The sequence below is a fragment of the Manacus candei genome, unplaced genomic scaffold (genome assembly GCF_025592945.1).
Source record: "Manacus candei isolate 608988 ecotype Guabito, Panama unplaced genomic scaffold, ASM2559294v1 h1tg000153l, whole genome shotgun sequence".
Classification (NCBI taxonomy): Eukaryota; Metazoa; Chordata; class Aves; order Passeriformes; family Pipridae; genus Manacus; species Manacus candei.
The window spans coordinates 1,740,627-1,758,555 of record NW_026138201.1 but is presented as its reverse complement, the minus strand read 5'-3'; the positions used below and the strand labels follow the sequence as shown (position 1 = coordinate 1,758,555).

Below are 17,929 nucleotides of genomic sequence, written 5' to 3'. Positions count from 1 at the left end.
TCACACACCAATATAACATTTGAATTGCAAACACTGGGAGAAATATTTATTAAAGATAGTCAGTTCCTCTGGATTTTATGTATATATGCATCTATATCTTCCTAATGTTTTCAGCTGCTATGAGAGTTTATTCTGTCTTCTGGCAGATGGCTTTTAACCAGCTCTGTGTCTCTAAGTGAGGAAGAAGAGAGGAGCAGAGAAAATAAGTCAGAAAAAAAGTACATTTAATGTACTTTCCTGGAAAACTGTTCAATCACAGTTTTTGAAAGGAACATCTGAGGACTGTGCAAGAACTTCAATGCTCAGAGAAAGCTCCCCCGTGACTAGACACTCACTGAGACCTTGTGTGACTCCCATGCAATTTAAATGATTAAATGAATTCAGGAGGAAGATCCTCTGATGGAATTGCATGCTCTCCTGTTTTTCCAGCTGCCTGCCCTTCTCCCAGCTCACCTCACCGAAAATGAGGAGATTGCTTGCTGTGCTCCATTACACTCCAAAAGGAACAAGGAAGGGTGGCTGAACAAAAAATATAAAACACACCAACACATCTGCAAACACTGTGATGGTGCCACCCAAATCCCTGAAGCCCAGAATACAATATACTTCCTCCACAGTGCCAGCTGCTCGTGGGAACAGCACAAGAGGAACAAAAAAACCCCCACATCCCCAACATGCAGCAGAACAAATCCACACAGGGCACTGAGAAAGGCAAATTGGGTAAGTCCCCTGTGGGAAAAACAGTTTTCACAAGCTTCTTCCACGGAGAACATGAAGTGTTTTCCCACTGGTGCAGGCACTGTTAACCTTTCCTGCAAAGGATTTTCACTCCCTTGAGCTGGAGTTGCAGAAATCTGTGTGGCTGTGCGGGTGCAAACAAAGGGAAAGGTCCCCTGATCATACTGAGACATCATGGCACAGAAATAAGAGCTAAAAGCCTCATCTTTCTGCTCATCTTTACAAGCTGCACTTCAAACCCACTTTTATTTGCTGCTCAGGAGATGCTATTTCTTTTGTAAGCCTGTATGTGCTTCCATATGTGATTTGTGTCTGTCCAGAGGGTCTGTCTTATCTTTCACTGAAGCTGGTTGGAGATGCACCAATCTGGCATAAACTCAGGGGGTTTCTCACTTCCATAAATTCAGGATTATGGTGGCACTGCCTGTGACATGGCCTGGCAGTGAAACCACGTAAGACACAGGCCATATATCCATATAACTCCATATAGAACTATACCAGGGCAGTGAAGATCCCCAGCCATCCTTCCCCACTCTGTGACCCTCCTTCAGCCTTGGTCACCATCAGCTTGGCTCTCTGATTTCAGCAAAGATACCCATGAGAGATATTAACATAAATAACATCAGAATAACGCCCCTTAATTACTCTCCCTGCCTATATTTTCCCTCTACTCCTTTGACAAAGAGATTCTAGCTTTTTTTTTTCCTTAAATAAGTTGATAAAACATTATCAGTTTAGGTACTTTGTGCTTGATGAGCTGTAAACTTAAGATGGAAGGGGTCAAGAATCCAGATTTTGTCTAAATGTGTGTAGATCCACGTGTCCCAGTGATATAACACAACACAGATCCATTGCTCTCAGCCAGTGCCTTGAGAAAGGACTTCCTAATTTCAAACCCAACAGACTGTGCTCCTTCCATTGAAATCCAGGAGGATACTGGTTTGAACAATTGCAGGATATAGGGCTTGCAAGTGTTATTTCAGCAGTAGGATACCCCATTCTCCCACTATTGCTGCATTCATAAACTGAAAGCAATATTTTCAGTGTTACTTGCAGACTAAATCATGATAGATGTTTTAATTTTGAGGTTGCTGTGCTGAATTGAGTCATTAATAGGATTTTCCCCCTCTCTGTCTCCCCTAAACAATGTCCCTATTTTCCCTTCACAATAAGTCTCCTGACTGCATTTTCAACAACGCCAGGAAGAAGGGAGCTTCTATCCTTCATTACAAAATGCATTCTTAAGGTTAATTTCTTTCCTTTTTATAGGACATGCACATATAACTCTGTTGAAACACTATTTGAGCCTGGAAAGAGCCAATTACTAATGTAGAATCAGCAGGGACACCCAGAGGCTACACAAAATCCCTATTTTTTATAAATCATACTCCTAGTTCAGTGAGTCTGGTGGTTTGTCTCCAGGAGAAACTTAGACCATGTACTTCACCTGCAGGCAAATCTTGTTGCTGGTCTCATTCTTTTTTTTTGCTCTTGTGGCAGCTTAAATTGGCTCCACCATGAAAACTGAGCTGTGAATTCAACAAACAGCCATGGCTGGTGTTGGGCCTTTCACCCCCCCAGGAACATACACGTGGTGAATTCAGGGGCTGCAGTTCACTTGGACTACCTGGGACAAAAAGCTGCTATTCCCTCCTTCACGAGGAAAAAAAGAATTGCTCTGCCAAAATGTCAGCTTGCTGCAGCCTGGAAGAACAAATGCTCTGTGTGTTGGCAGGCAAACAAACCTCACTGGCAGCCAGAGAAGGGAGAAGGGAGAGAGGTGGGTTTTGTTGAGCCCACGAGGTGAGCACGCAGTGTTTAACACAACTTTCCGTTTCCATTCTTCCATGGTAGAGAGGAAAAGGAAGGCTTTGGTCTGAATGAAGCAATTTCCCTTTCACTTAGAGAAAAATTAATAACTGACTTAATTTACTTTCCTTTATGTAAGATGGAGGTGCACCTGAGAGAGTATTTTGGTGTCTCCTTGTCAGAGCACAGAGGAGGGTGCTATGTTATGACATAAAAACAAGGCCTTTGTGCTTGCCCAGGAACATGACACTGTGTTAAATGAGAATCCAATTCCTCCTTGATACTAAAAAATTGCTGAACCCCTCCCAAATTATAAATGTGGGCAGGAGCACAGCTCCTCATGCATTTTGAGACACTGTTCATTTGAGAAAGTTGACTCTGTTCTTGACATTTGCTTTTATATTCATGGCACTAAAGCTCTGGAAATCTGTCGAGGCGGTTTCTTAATAGTTTGGCTTCCAAAAAAATCCGAGAACATCCAGCCAACTAAACAGTCCAACCAACAACATATGCCAACTTCAGTGCTAATTGCTTGTTTCAAGCCAGCCCAGCTGAGTGGCTGCTACCTTACATTTTCACTGAGCTAAACTCAACTTCTAGCTTTGATTTTTTCAGTAACGCAGATTGTAAAAGGAATAATTTGGAATTACTGAATATTTTGGCTGAGCAGAACAGAAGTGCTATCTTTCATTCTTTAACCCCCCCCTTTTTTTATAAAGTTAAACGTTGGCAACTTCAAACTGATTTTGAAGGCAAAAGTGGAAAAATCTTGTTTGAATTGCAGTGTATTGATATTTATATTTCCAACATTTTTTCCATTTTTAAACCATCAGCCAAATCAGTGAAGAACTGTGACTGTTGAACAAATGCATTTTTGGTAAATAAATCATTAGTAAAATTTATGAGTCTGATTCAGTCCACTCTAGATACTGTTTGTCATAATTTTCTAAGACCATTCTTTGCTTGGAAATATGGCTCACTTTAATCTGTTTGTAAATCCCTTGAATTAAGGAAGTGATTGATGGGTAGTCACTAATATTTCCATAATTGCTGCTACGCTACAGCCCAGCATCCCACTGGGCCATATTTTGGGCAAACAAAGCAAATCTCCCTGTCTAGAATCACCCACAACAGGAGTGGTTTAGAAAGAGTAAAGGAAGACAACACCAAAATCGGCTTTTTGGAAGTTGAGGGCTGAAGCAGAGGCAGAGTGAATGGTTTTGCAAGAAATCTGTAGAAGAGATCAGAAGCTGAGCCATCTCCCAAGGTTCCCTGTGGTTCTTTACTACAAGACAATCCTTCCTGGAAAGAAAAGGCAAACCACACTGGTTATTTCCCCATTTGCTGAGCTCAGGATGTGGGGAAGCTGCGAAGCCAAGGATCACCTCAGGCTCAGGGAGCACAGCTGCTGCAGAACTGGGCAGAACAAACCAAATGAAACAGCACTTCCCTCAAAGAGCTCATCATTTAGGCACTACTGGCACCTCCAGTACCTGAAGTGCTGAAGATTACAATTGAAATCAGGAGTGTAAAAGCAATGACACGTGGAAGGCTTCATTACTTTTGCAAATAGTGACAGGCTCACAGGGATATGAGGATCTGAGTTTTAATATGCTGCTGAGAAGGTCTGTGTTTATATTCTTACAGAAGAAGTTATTTTTGAAAAGACAAATGACATGGAAATATGAGAGAGAGAAAGAAAAGCTGTTTTTCTCTTAACTGGCATGCAAATGAAATGGTACAGTTGTTTTTTAGGAATATTTGTTTGCTAAAAGTAATCCAGCTATTTAGGAGAAAGGGAAAATCCAGAGAAGATCATGAGGCACAAATGAAGGGAGGGAGATTTAGCTAAATTCTCAGCTTTCATTTTAATTAACAAGAAAATAACCTGGGAAGATAATGCTCTTTGGATTCTGAATCCAAGGACTGTCCCCTCCCCCCCTAAAAAATCTGAAATCGTTGCAGCACGGACTGTGTTTAAATAAATTTGAACTAGAACACATTTAGCTCTTCATTAAACTAACTTCTACTGTGTATTTATGATCATTGGTTAATGACAATGAACTGAACCACATCAGGTATAGATTGCCACAGAGAAACTGTGTGAAAAGCTGTTTCAAGAAAGCAGACACTTTTCTGTCAGGCAGCAGCTCACACTTTCTGCAACAACTTACTTATGCACCAACTGCACCTCACTGGCAACACAAGATCTGCAGTAAGAGACGTTTCAGGACAGCAAGAGCCTTTTCCCAGGAGGAAGCAGGAGACTGGTCTGCTTAATTAATATTTGACACCACCGAGCAACTTTGTTCCCAGTTTTTTTAATTGAGTGTTACAAGGGCAAGTGGACAGGAAAAGCTCTTCCCTTTCCATTGCTCTACCAAAGACTGGTTACTTTCTCATGGAAAGTTTTTCCATGTGTTTGCAACAAAGCAGGAAGGTTTCTAAAGAAGAGAAGAAAAAGGGTGAGAGAGGAGCTTCAGAAGAGCCAGGGTCTGAAAGCATTCTCAGCATCCTTTCAGCTTCCATGAAAACCCCTGATTTTGGTCATTCTAAACCATAAGAGTTACTTAACAATAAAACTGAATGCACATTTGTCTGATTTTATAGAAAAAGTGTTTGAAGGAAAATGAATAAGGGGCCAAGAGCTCATTGGTGCTTGATTCACCGCAGTGGGATTTAATCTGGATTCACAGGGATAGTCAGAGGTTCCAAAGGAAGTTTCCAGAAGGTAGGAAGGCAGGCTGGGTGCTGGAAACCATCACTGGCAGTGTTTCCCAGCAGGTTGCACCACCACTCAAGTCTGGGTGAGGCAGGTACAAAGTGATGAACTAAAAGCCATCCTGAGGTCCTTCTGCAGCTCTATTTTTGTGATTTGGGACCGGTCTTTGCTGGTGAGCCTTCCTTCTGTGAGCTGTACAAGAACATGTGTTGGTGTTCACACACCACTCCAAGGCTTGCTAAAAGGAGCTGGCATCACTCCCGGGCAAAGCTGGGCTGAGCTGAGCTGGCACTGCAATGGAGGACCTTTGGAGAACACCAGGTTGCTGAGAAACCCTGGAAAAGCTGGCAAATGGCAGAACTGATGTGTTCAGCCATGAGACAGAACACCATGGCTGCAGTCACTTCTGACTACTGCTCAGGACATCATCATCATCATCATCATCATCATCATCATCATCATCCTCCCGGCCGTACTCACAGCTGGCCAAGCATTTCTGGCTCCCTCAGCTGCCTTTGTGATTTAATGGATAAAAACACTGTTCACTCTTTCTGTCACAGCTTTGTGTGTGACTGAGAGCTGGCTGCTGGGAGGGAAGGAAGGTCCACAAGCAGCTCTGGGGCAATCAGAACTGCTCCTGGGTTTCCTGGCTTTCTGGGAGAGGGTTTTCTGTTGACAGCCTTGGCTGTGCACCAAGTGCCCACGTGAAGAGCCAGGCTAAGGAAACCACACTGCTTGTAGCAGAGAGACAGGTGTCTGAATTAAATACCTAGTTCAGGTACCTGAATTAAATAGCTGTCTGGTTTACACCACTATCTATTTACACCACTGCTCTGATATAAATCAACAAATGCAATGAACAGCCAAGCCTGAGACCTCCTCATCGTGTGTTGGTGCCCACTGTCAAACTGGGGCTGTGCCCCATTTCATGACAAGTTACTTCTGGGGTGAAATGTCACTCCTGCACATTAAAAAATTTTATTTTGGAGGGACTGGAGTGAAGCCTAACATGGTCCTCCCAGACAATTGTGATGGTGTGACCACTAGTGTTTAGATGAAGAGCTGTGCAGTTGGTGCTTTGTGACAATCTCAAGAGAAATGGCCAATAATCAGTGAGAGAAATAGAGATGGACCTCAGTGTGTAAATCTGAGGGTGCTTAAACAGGAGTCTTCTCATGTGCAAAATGATGGTACTTGAACATCCCAGACAAAAGAAGCATGAAAGCCTCACTGAAAAAAATCCCTTTTGGGTAAACCACCTCTGAAAACAGTGCACAAAGTACACATGAATCATCCCTTCACCAAAAGAAAACTGAATTGGTAAAAATCTTGAGAAACTGCATTTAACTCTCACAGTATTTGTGTGGATATTGCCAAAATTGAGAACCTAAAACTGTTCTTGTTCCTCTAAGGAAATTCTTGAGGAGAAAATTAAAATTCATAACAACACTTTCTAGAGTTCTGCCGCTTGTGGTAGAAACAATGTTGTAAATTCTTGCATTCTTCCAAAAGGAGAGCTGAGGTTACTCTGTCTTACAAGTAAGAATTGTTAAGTGCTCATTTTTAAGAATCACATTCCCTTAGATGGCTTACAGGAAACCTCATTTATGCATCTGCTTTTTCTTTCCTAGGAAAATGCAAAATTAAGTCATCATGACAACATTTTATTGTGTACAAAATTAGCTTGGTTACTAAATCAGACAAGAATTCCAATAGAAACAGATATAACAATAGTTTGGAAAATAAAGTCCTTATGGTTCCTCCTTCCTGCACTTAGAAAACGAAGAAAGATTAGCCCCATATTATGGCAAGTCCTGTGTTGTTGGCTGTATAGTGCAAAAATGGGGATTTTAAGGGATATAATCCATGCTCCATTCTATTAAACTTGTTCTGCTTTATCCTGACAATGTTCTTTGTATATAAAAAATATCTGGAAATTGAGGATCCCAAGCATCTGTTCTTTATTCTTGTTTATTGTAGATTTTGATTTTATGTTCATGTCACAGCAACCCTGACATGGTTTTTGTGGGTTAGGAGCTGGTGCTGATGACTTTTCACAACACATGCACATAATAAAGCTCTAAAAGGATACAGGGTACAAGGATAGTAAGTTCTGTTCCTACCTAACTTGAGGCCTTGACAAGTTAGACACTTAGCTGACGTGCTTAAATTAGAAACAAGGTCATGTCAGGCTTCCTACAGAGTCAATCCATCCTTCCTGAGGGAGATGCAGCCCACCTATGGAATGAATCACCCACTGGAGGTGCCAGGCCTTCTCCCCTGGCTGCAAAGAGACCCTCCAAGTGACCTTCATCCAAATATAGATTCTTTAACCCAGGTACCTGAAGTTAGTTTAGAGGAACCCAGGTAAGTTTAGATGAGAGAGGGGGAAAAAAAGGCAAGATGACATGGGAAGGCACGCTGTGTTTAAAGAACCACACTTGGCGTTTGAAGTTTTGATAAGAAGAAAACCTGAACACCTTAAAGAACTCCTGTCCCTCATTCCTTGTGTCCCATTTTGGCCTCTGACCTTCCCTTCCAGTAAAGAACCCGAGCCAGCAATAACCCCCCCCGCTCCCGTGCTGGTTTAAGGGGGTCACTGGCTCAGGAATGGAAGGCCACCTGTCCTGGGTGAGACCAAAGGGCCATCCCTGCCAGTCCCCAGTCCCACAACAGCCAGAGTTACTGCCCTGCAGAGTTACTTTCCTCTGATTTAGATGTTTTCTGTCCCACAGGAGGAATCCTTGATGATCCTCCCCTCCTCTGAAACCCCTAAAGGGTGAGGACTTCACTATTTGGTGCAAACTCACAAGAGACTCAAAGTCTTGGGGAACAGTGCCTCCTTTTCCCCTTTTCCAGGCTCAAGAGGACACAATTGTCCAGCTTGAAGATGTGGCTTAAAACACAAAAGGCCTCATAAACACCAATATTATGGAATAATGACATTGAAGGGAGAACACTGATGATGGATCAAGGGCAAGAGCTTTGTAGCCAGCTGGAGAGATGTGAAATCCAGCATACTGGAGGTCTTCAAAAGAGGTCATTCTGCAACTGCCAGCGTTTCTGAGAGGACAGAAAAAAAGCAGCCTCTGAAACTATGCCTCTCCCCACTACTTGAGGAAGTTTTTACCCTGTTGCATAAAAATTAAAATAATTTTGATGGTTTAACTGTCTTCTAAACCAACAGTGAGGGCTAAACTTTAGGAACTGATTGGAACATTTTTCAAACTCCCCTTTAAAAAAAGGGAATGCAGTCAGTCAGTGATAAAAAAAGAAACTATGTTAGGGAACACAGCGTGTTAAGACAATTATTTTTAAAAGTTTAGGCAAAAGACAAGCAAGAAGAGAGCTCAGACTTTTTAAGGAAATATGCTAAGCAGGGAAGACCATGTTTCTCCATGAACTTTTCAGCCCAGCTGGAATTCCAAGTCAGTTACAAAGTGCAGAAACCAGAAAAAAGTTTAAATACTTGTATTATTTTGTTTGTTTGTTTTCACACCAAGTTCCTTCTAGTTGTCTGCTCGTATATAAAAACTTCTCCAGCGGCTGTGACTAACGCCTCTAGTAACCTTTTCCACTCCAAGCACAGGCTTTATTACCTCCTGGAATGGGTATAGCAAGTTTACTGCATGGTTGAAGGTGAAATGGTGCAGGAGGAGAGCAAAGCAGTACCTAATTCCAGAGGGCTCTTCTTAGGGGAGTGAAACAGTGGCGTGAAGGATGCATTTGAATGGTGTTCTCAGTTCCAGGAGGTGTGTTGCTCCTCCAGCCCTGGCAGGGAGTTAATGAGGTGTTGGCAGGCACACCTAAGTGGACACATCGATCCAGATCCTTTGTTTGCAGACACTGGCTGTTATCTCAGCACCAAAGTGCCCCTCAGAGATGGTTGCCCTGCAGGGAAGCACCGAGTTGGCTTTTGGAAAGGAGTGCCTGCACACCCCCCCTCTGTGCCATCCTGCCTGGATCCCCAGAGCCCGCAGGGACGGCGATTCCATGGAAGCATCAGAACAAGCTGCTCCTGCAGAATGGCCCCGTGTGACACATGGGTGACCTGATGATGCTCTGCTGGGGAGCACTGAAGGGAAACACAGATAAAACCAGTTCCTGAGCTTTGGGGTACTGGGATTCCTACCCATCTACAGCTTCTCTTTGTCTTTACCTCACTACCTTTAATTTTTATTTTAGTCTCAAATGCTCCCCCTTTGCTCAGACCCATCTCCTCTCTTTCACAGTCCCAGTCCCTTCCCTTGTTTTCTCACCTTCTCCCACTCTGGATCTGAGATTCCCTGTCCCAATTTTCTAATGGGAGCTCCCCAAAACCATTCAGATCATGTAACAACCCACGTAACAACGTGGCACATGACACATACCAACAGGAGCCTTAATAGGTTAAATAGGTTTACAACACAATAAGTTTATTTTTCTTGTTATTTCTATCGGACTTCCAGATGGTAAAGGGAATCATCTTTTCATGTAAAGTCTCTTTGTGAGGATATACAGCGTCAGATGTCTCAGTTCAAGCCTAAGCCTCTGTTACAAGTACTGATGGGCTGTATTTAGCAATCTTATTAAGAGGAAGCAATAATAGCCGGGAATAATTTGACATCAGGTAAAACCCATCAAATTTCTGAGTTTCCATTTCCTGGGTCCCTGTAAAGTACCTGCTCTCCTGCCTTGACTGAAACACCAAATGATCAGAGAAGCTGCTGAGGGCTGGAAAAAATCCTGACCAGGATGTCACATCTACTCACCATATCCCACCCCTGCCTCCACCTCAAATACGTGTTTTGGGGTGCTAACTGATGGGGTTTTTAAATCCAAATTGATATTTAGGAGGAGAGGAGGTTGCAGAGCTTGGTGGTGCCCTCAGGGCCCTGACATCAAGATGAAAATGGATCATTGCTGATCTATAGAAATATATATTATGTATAAGCCTTTCCAGGTTGGTTTTTTTTGAGTTTTGTGTTTGTTTGTTTTTTTAATATATTTTTTATATCTATACATTAAATTACACACATGGCTGCTGTGATTGCTTTAGTACTTTGGGGGTACATCTGACCCCCCCAACTCCTGAACCAGCCAAAACCACAACAGTGCTGGAATTATATTTTGAAGATGTACAGGTAAGTAACATCTGGAAGTTCTTATATCCAGAATATGGAGATTATTTGTACTTTTGCCACTATGTGGGTTCTGTACTTGTGCAGATTTCTTTCTGCTTTGCAGTGGCTTGGTAATTTTCTATTTGTCTCCTGTGTTGCTGCAACTGTTCTCTCTGACTGAGCATCTGTAACACCCTGAATGGAAACACAGCCAAGGCACTGACACTCTGGGGATTAAACACTTCTGTTGGAGACATTCTTCAAGAATTTTACAGAGGAAAATGATCCTGATACTGAAAAATAAAGAAGCTTCCCCCCACCCTTCAACCTATAACATGGAAAGTACCAGATATGTCCTACCAAAAGGGTAAATTAGCATAGAGAAATCTTAGGGGACTTGGAGAAAAAACTACAGATTCCTGTGTTCTGACTGGCTTTGCAGGCTCTATTTCCAGATGCACAGCAAGCCCTGGCTAACAGCATCATGATTTCAGAAAGTACATTCATGTCAGGCTCAATTCCTCCTTTATGGATGGGCATTATTTCTGGGAATTAGCTGAAAAAACCAGTCATTTCTCAGCTGATTGAGGCTGAAAGGGCTGATTAAACAGCCCTTTTGGGTAGAACAGTAGCCCTCTATAATAAGAAATGGTAAATTATTAACATCATCCAAGGATTTCTGAGGAAATGAAAGATTTATTTTTTTTTTTTCAATTCTCAGAACACCAGGAGCACACTGGTGGGGTGGGGCTGCTTACCCAAAAATTGCCAGGAGCTAAGGTAGCACAGCACAGGCACTTTCATCACCAGATGAGAGGGCAGTTAAGAATTTCAAAGCAAGGAAGAGCCTGGAGGAGGTTTGTCGCAGGGATCAAAACGCTATTCCTTAAACTTCTTTTTCGTAAGAGGCACTTGGGAAGTTGGAGAGTTATTTTTGGAGAGTGACACCGAGGAAAGCCCTAATGCTGTGCTCCCCAGCTGAAGCAGAGATGCCATGCTGTGGTTTAACTCCGGATTGGTGTCTCTTCTCATCAGCTCCAAACTGGCACAGACAGAAGGAGCCACAGCGATGAGCCTGAAAATGCCTTGGCACTTCATTTGGCATCCAAATCCCGTTGGATTTGTTAAAAACTTTGACAGCCATTGACAACTTATTTGTACCACTTGTGATCACAATGTGATATTTTAGGCTTACTGGTGAAAAGGGGGTTTATCTTCCACCATCTCCAAACTTCAGTGTTTCAGCCCGTGTGTAATTCCAGCACTCAGATCTTGTGCTCTCACCAGCTTCTCACATCGTGAGCCAAAGAATCTCTGACACCTTCATTATCTTCAGAGGCATTAAGCCATCATCACATTATTCCTGTCCATTTGCTGCTGAAGCAAAAACTCTGAGAGCTCATCTACACAGCAGACATTGCAATGGGGCTTAAATGAATAGTATACACTGGCTGATACCCCGTGGTACAGATACACAGCTCTGCAAACCAGAAATCCAGCCTTATTATCACTTCAGTCCCTAAAGGAGTCAATATTGGAGGCTGAAATTAATCGGGAAAAATGCGAATTGTTGGAAATCTTCCAGCAGTCCTGCAATGGAGAGTCCCTCTCAAAGGAATCTCCACAGGGAAATGAATGCAATTAAGGACCAATGTAATAAACTGCCAAGAAATCTTAACTAGCTACAGAAGCCTTATTTAAACCCTGAGTTCCCCCAGTGAGGAGAACAGGGAGTGTCATCTGTCCCTGAGCTGCTGCAGAAAAGTACAAAAGTGAATATTCTACATAAGCATCTCTATATTTTCTGTTGCCTCTCTGCAAACACCCTCCTAACTTACTAAAAATAAATTAATAACATTTATAGAGGTCTCCTGTGCAGTTCTGGTTAGCGCCCTGTCTATCGTTCAAAGAAATCCAAATTATTAGAGGCAAAGTGGCAAATGTGTTCTCCCTTTCCCAGTGCTAAACAGGGCTCTGAATTGCTCCCTTTCCTACTGTAGCAATAATTAAAATTAAGAAACTAGCTCAGATACCGGTGGACAGCCACAGGTCCCAGGATGCCCTACAACATTTTGCTAATGAGCACCAGCCTGAAGCTCTTTATGAAAGCAGGTCATCCCTTGAAAGGGGGGCAGAGCATGTGTTGTAATAAGAGACTTTTTTTATGGCTCACAGACCGAAAATATAAATATCAGCTTTATCAGCCACTCTGTGGAGTTTGAGCTGGAAAAAGCCTTTTCCCTAATGCCACAATAAACAAAGCAGGGCAGTGGTGAGAGTTGCCTGGGTCTGTCCAGCAGTCAGGCAGCTGAAGGAGCAGAGAGAGCCCCAGGAACCAAACTGGTCCTGAGGAGACAAAGGTGTGCCGAGAAGCCCCACTGGCTTTGTTTATTCGCTGGAATGTCTCCCATGACTTTGGACTTTGGGTCACCATGACTTTGGACTTCCACAGCTGCAGGGATCATCCTGCCTGGAGTGGATGATTTCACAGAAAAGAGAGAGCCCAGAATAGAAAAAAAAAAGGGGTGTTTGGCTGTTCCAAGAGAACAGACCAGAAGGAGCAGCTTTCCACCCCAGAGAGTAATGAGAGAAATTCAAACACACTCGGAGGATGCAGCTGGATACAATTGTTTAAGAACCACGGAGAAGGAATTCCAGCCTCCATTTCCCCCCCTGCCCTTTCCCCATTAGCCACATCTCCTCTTGTTTTACAGCTGTACCACTCCTCTAATGCCTTATGTCTGTGCTGTACTGTCTGGCCCTGTGTTGTCTGCAGTTTGACAAGCTTTAAAACTGCCTGATTGCACAGTTGTAGCTGAGATCCCGGGTAGCATGCAGCACTTGGGAACATGCCAAACAAAAGGTGCTTTCCATTTGTCTTTATGATTTTGTAGGGGGGGAAAAAATAATTTAAAAGTTTTCCCAAACAGTCCAGAATATCAGTTCTCCGAAGAGAATGACATAAAGCTTGTTTACCCCTTAAAAAAAAAAAAAATCAGTGTGTGCTTTTACATAGAGGGAGATGCTTTGCTTCTGGTGGTGAAGAGCAGCAGCATGAACAGGCAGGATGGCAAGAGCTGGGGCTGGAACAGAGAGGGAGGCTCAGCTCTGATCCTGCGGGAGAACCTGCCCGAGGAGGGAGCTGTGTTTGACAGGAACAAGAGAGGGAGTTCTTTGAAAAGCAAAAGAAAAAGCCAAGGAGCCTGGAAGCGGTGGGATAAGTGCCAGGTAGAGACTAAAGACAATAGCAGGAATTGAGAGGAGGAGCTGCAAACAGGGGCAGGGGAGACACAGCAGCTTTTTGGGAAGACAATGCTCTGGAATGCGGGTGACTGCGTGAGAGGGCTGGGATGTGACAGCCAGGACCCCGCAGAGGGGCACACACAAAAATAGATGGGCTGGGGGAACAGAAATAGAATTGAGGGCTTGGATGAAAGAGGAGCTCAAAGTGCACAGTTGAGGAATTCAGAGAAGGTTTTGCCAACCCAACAGATAATAAATCTGAGGCTGACTGAAAGAAAATCTTTCTACATATTTAAAAGTCACAAGAAGTTTATTGTCAAATTAACCATGGAATTGTATTCTGAAGCAGGAGTTCCTAAGGCTTCTGCTCAGTAAAGCCTCTCAACCATCTGAATTCCTTGTGGGTCACCATCTGAATTGAAAACATATTTGATCTGAAAATTAAATTATTTCCTAGACTATTTGCCACTGCCTCATGGACCAGTAGTCTGAGAATTGTGCCATTTTTAGAGACTCCAGAGGGCACAAGACTGAAGGAGGAGGTGGCAATAAACGTGGGATAAGGAGAGTTGGCTGTGTCCTGCTAGGGGAAAGGAGTAAGATCTGGGACTAAAAACATAGGGAAGAGGAGATGAAAGCAGGGCAGTGGGATATTTTGATTTGAGAGACTGAGCTGGTTGGCCAAAAACGCAGTCAAAAGACAAGGAACAAGGGATGAGGAAAATTGGGTCTAAATCAGACAGGGAGGAAAAGCTCAAAATAAGGGGAGGGTCTCTTCAGAGGCTGCAGGGATCTGAATCTCCATAGTGATGCCAACAAACAAGAAATTGGATACAAGCCTCCATATTCAGTAATGAAACATGCTCAGTCTGGTTATTCTCTTGGTCACATTCCTCCAGTGTTTTTATATTTTACCAAATATAACTGTAGCCAAGCAGATTTTAGGAAAGTACCCTCAGCAAATCCAAGCAAATTCCAAATTTTCCTCCTAAAATCTCAGAGCATTTGGATGCCTGTGGCAGTGTTATAGTGAGAACAGTGTGCTGGGAATAACAGCCCTGAGAGGGCACTGGCTGGCAGACTTGGTACATCTCTGGTGTGAGCTGAGGGTCTGGCATCTGTTTTCTCCTTCCCTTCCCGTGTTTTTACTGAAATTCCCCTTAGAGTCCCTACAGAAAACAAGGGAGAGCCCACCACAGACAAATAACACATCATTATACCACAGAAAATATTCATTATGAACCAAGAAATCTGCCCTGCGGTGGTTATGAAATAATGAGTATGCACAAAATTAATTGCTGTTGGATGTATAAATTATTCCAGATCAAAGGGGGTGTGAAAGGCCACACTGCTGCTGATTTTTACTGAATTTCTGACTGGTGTGCAGGACACACAACACTGATGAGCACAACACTAACAGCAGCATTGCTGTAGCTGTAATTGTCTGCTGCTGCCAGCCAGGGAAAGTCTGCAGGGAGCAAGAATAGCTTTTCTTTTTAGAATAACGGGCATATTTTAGGGGGAAAAAAGTCTATACAAACCCATAGACACCTGGGGTTTTACATGTATGGGTCTATTATGGGTGTAAATTTGTGATATTCAGATAAGACATTGGGAACTGGGGACATGCAAGTCTGAACTTTTCCTTTCTTGCTGCCTTTTGAAGGTGTTGATGAAAATGAGTCACACGTAGAAGAAACAACATGAATTCTGGATAGGAAACCAAAAATCAGTTCACTAAAGGATAAACACATGTAGAAAGATGAATTATTCTTCACACAATTTTCAGAAGTACAAATGGTTGGAGCTACAACCCTGGGACTGATGTTATTCTGTCAGGAACAAACTGAAGACCTCTGTCATCTGCAGCCATAAATTCATGGAAGCACCAATTTCCTAGATACAATAGAAACCCCACCAGAACATCCTGGCTAAACAACACAGGGCCGTTTTTTCTGACTGGATTTAAAATTTCCCTTGTTTGTGTTCATAAATCACACTGAAAAGCCAGACAAAGAACACGACTGCTGATGTGAGGAGCCTGTGCCACTGCTGGCACCACCAAAAGACTCTGTGTGGATTAAATTAATCAGGTTACTCTAAAACACAAAAGAAATCCCAACCAATTTGGAGAGACAAATCTCACTGAGGGAGAAACATGGCTCCATGCAAGAAAATATATTATCCAAATCCATAACAAGACCAAGAATTCAGGTTGATGTTCAGCAGTGCAGCTGCAGAGCTATGCTGGCTGTTCAGTATGAGTGCCAGAGGAGTTCTAGTTCCAAATAAATCAATATAATATAGGCTTTGCCTGCAAAAGAAAGTGGTAGTGGTTTCACTAGGATTGTTTCTTTAAACCAATTTCATTAGACTTGAAGCAAATCCACATGTGGAGACAGTTAAATTGATTTACAACTGGCTTGTGTTGATCTAGCTTAATTCAAAGGGTGGAATTTTATGTGGCAGCTATACATTGATTTAAGTGCATCTGCACAAGACTGCAATTCAATTCAATTTGAACAGACTTAAAATAAGACTTCAGTTAAGCCACTTTTGCAACACTTTAAATAGCAGGTTGGGCTGGACTGGACTAAGTAAACACACACTGAGGTAGATGACAGCAACTTTCCAAAGAGTAGGAGATTCAAATCAATCCAAGTTAATTTTATGGAACAGACCTCAGGCTGCCTATTTGTACAAAACTACAGGAATCAACTAAGAAGCTGACTTGAAAATTTTCTTTTTTGACCCATGATCATTGCATTCTAAAACTGACCCTACTTTTAAAGGGATGTAACCAATTTAAACTTCTATCAATCCTCTCTTTTTTGTCATTATTTACTTAAATTTTACAGGTAAGTTCAACATTCCCCCATTGCCACAAGTTATGGAAAACATATATTAATTATTCCAGCAGCCTTGAAGGACACTTAAAACCCACAAGTTCTTTATCATCAGGATGTTTTCCTACAGTGCACAGAAGAAATAAATGAGAGTTTGCTAAGATACCAAATACCTTTTCTTGTCAGTATGTTCAAGTCATGCTCCAGAGCCAGTTTTTCCGTGGCATTCCCAGTGGAGGAGGGGAGCAGATCACTGATTCCCATCTGCTCCCAGTTCTGCAGTCAGGTGGCAAATCCTCATTTTATTTCAGACCTGAACAGAAGGGGAAGAAAATACCAAAGGGAAAAAGTGAGTTCTCCAATATCCTTTTTGATAAGCTGGGTTTTGATACATTTTTACTTGAAGTTTTTTTTTTTTGCAATGCCTTTGACAGATGCCAAAAGAAACAAAGTGAACAACACTCGGGATAAATATCAGTACAAATGAGATTCATTTATTTGGTGGAAGCAGAACTGTGGTGATAGGGATTAACCTGTTTATTAGCTTTAATAATAGAACATTTTTGGGCATGTCCCTGCAACAACTAATGGGGAAAACACCACCAATCTATAGTCATTTTATGGGTGAAAACACTTATTTTGATGGTGTTCTTCACGGGCCCATTTGTGACATTAGACATGAAGGGAGTCAGGAATGTTAATGTTCTTGGGTAAAACTCAATTGGGTTCCTTTTGCTGGGAATTTCTGTGTGCCATATCATCTGATTTTTCTTTCTTCTTTGTCTTTTCGTTGTTGTTAAATAACAGCAATTAATGGCACGTCAGAAGGCAAAATATTTTTATAGCCTCAGAGATAACTCATCTCTCACAGTCACGACTAAATGACACGTGGAAAGGGACTGGCCTTTGAGGCAAAGCAATTTCCACTGCTAAAAGTGGAATTTTAACAAGATGCTCTTGTGAGGCCCCTTCCAGCACATTTCTGGAAAAGGCTTCTCGTGGCATTTCCAGTCCCCCCAGCAAAAAACACTTCTGCACTAAAGAGGCTGAGGCAGAAGAGCTTTTAGCTGCCAGCCAAGGACACTGCTAGTGCTGCCCCTTCATGGATCTTGGATGACCCCAGGGCTGTTCCAGACTCCACATCCACACAGAAAAAGAACAATGTATTTACTGTCTGCTCAGAGGAAAAGAAATCTGTAATTACTATGTGGGCAGTGAAAAGATGCACAAAGTCTGTCTAATACAGATAAGAAATTAAAGGCTCGCTGGGAAGTGTTATGCTGAACTTTAAAAAACACTCAGAGAAAAAAGAGAGGAAGGACAGCAGAACTAACAGGGTGTGCTGCCTTTCTGTCAGTCTTCTGTGGTGTCCAGTGTTGTAAGTATATCTAAAAAAATAAAATCAAATGTACCTCCTGATCCCACTGAAGTCAATGGTAAAACTCCCATTAACTCAAACAAAACCAGAA

At 42.5% G+C, this 17,929-nt stretch overlaps 1 protein-coding gene across 13 annotated transcripts in view; it reads right to left on the bottom strand.

Annotated features, from left to right (window-relative positions):
* The window catches only part of SHISAL1 (shisa like 1), a 229,477-nt gene that overhangs the window by 80,262 nt on the left and 131,286 nt on the right, over nucleotides 1-17,929 (bottom strand). For all 13 annotated transcript variants that reach the window (XM_051772504.1, XM_051772503.1, XM_051772500.1 and 10 more), the window contains one exon: nucleotides 16,634-16,773. The gene's annotated coding sequence lies outside the window, so the exon portion shown is untranslated. The remainder of the gene's footprint in view (nucleotides 1-16,633; nucleotides 16,774-17,929) is intronic.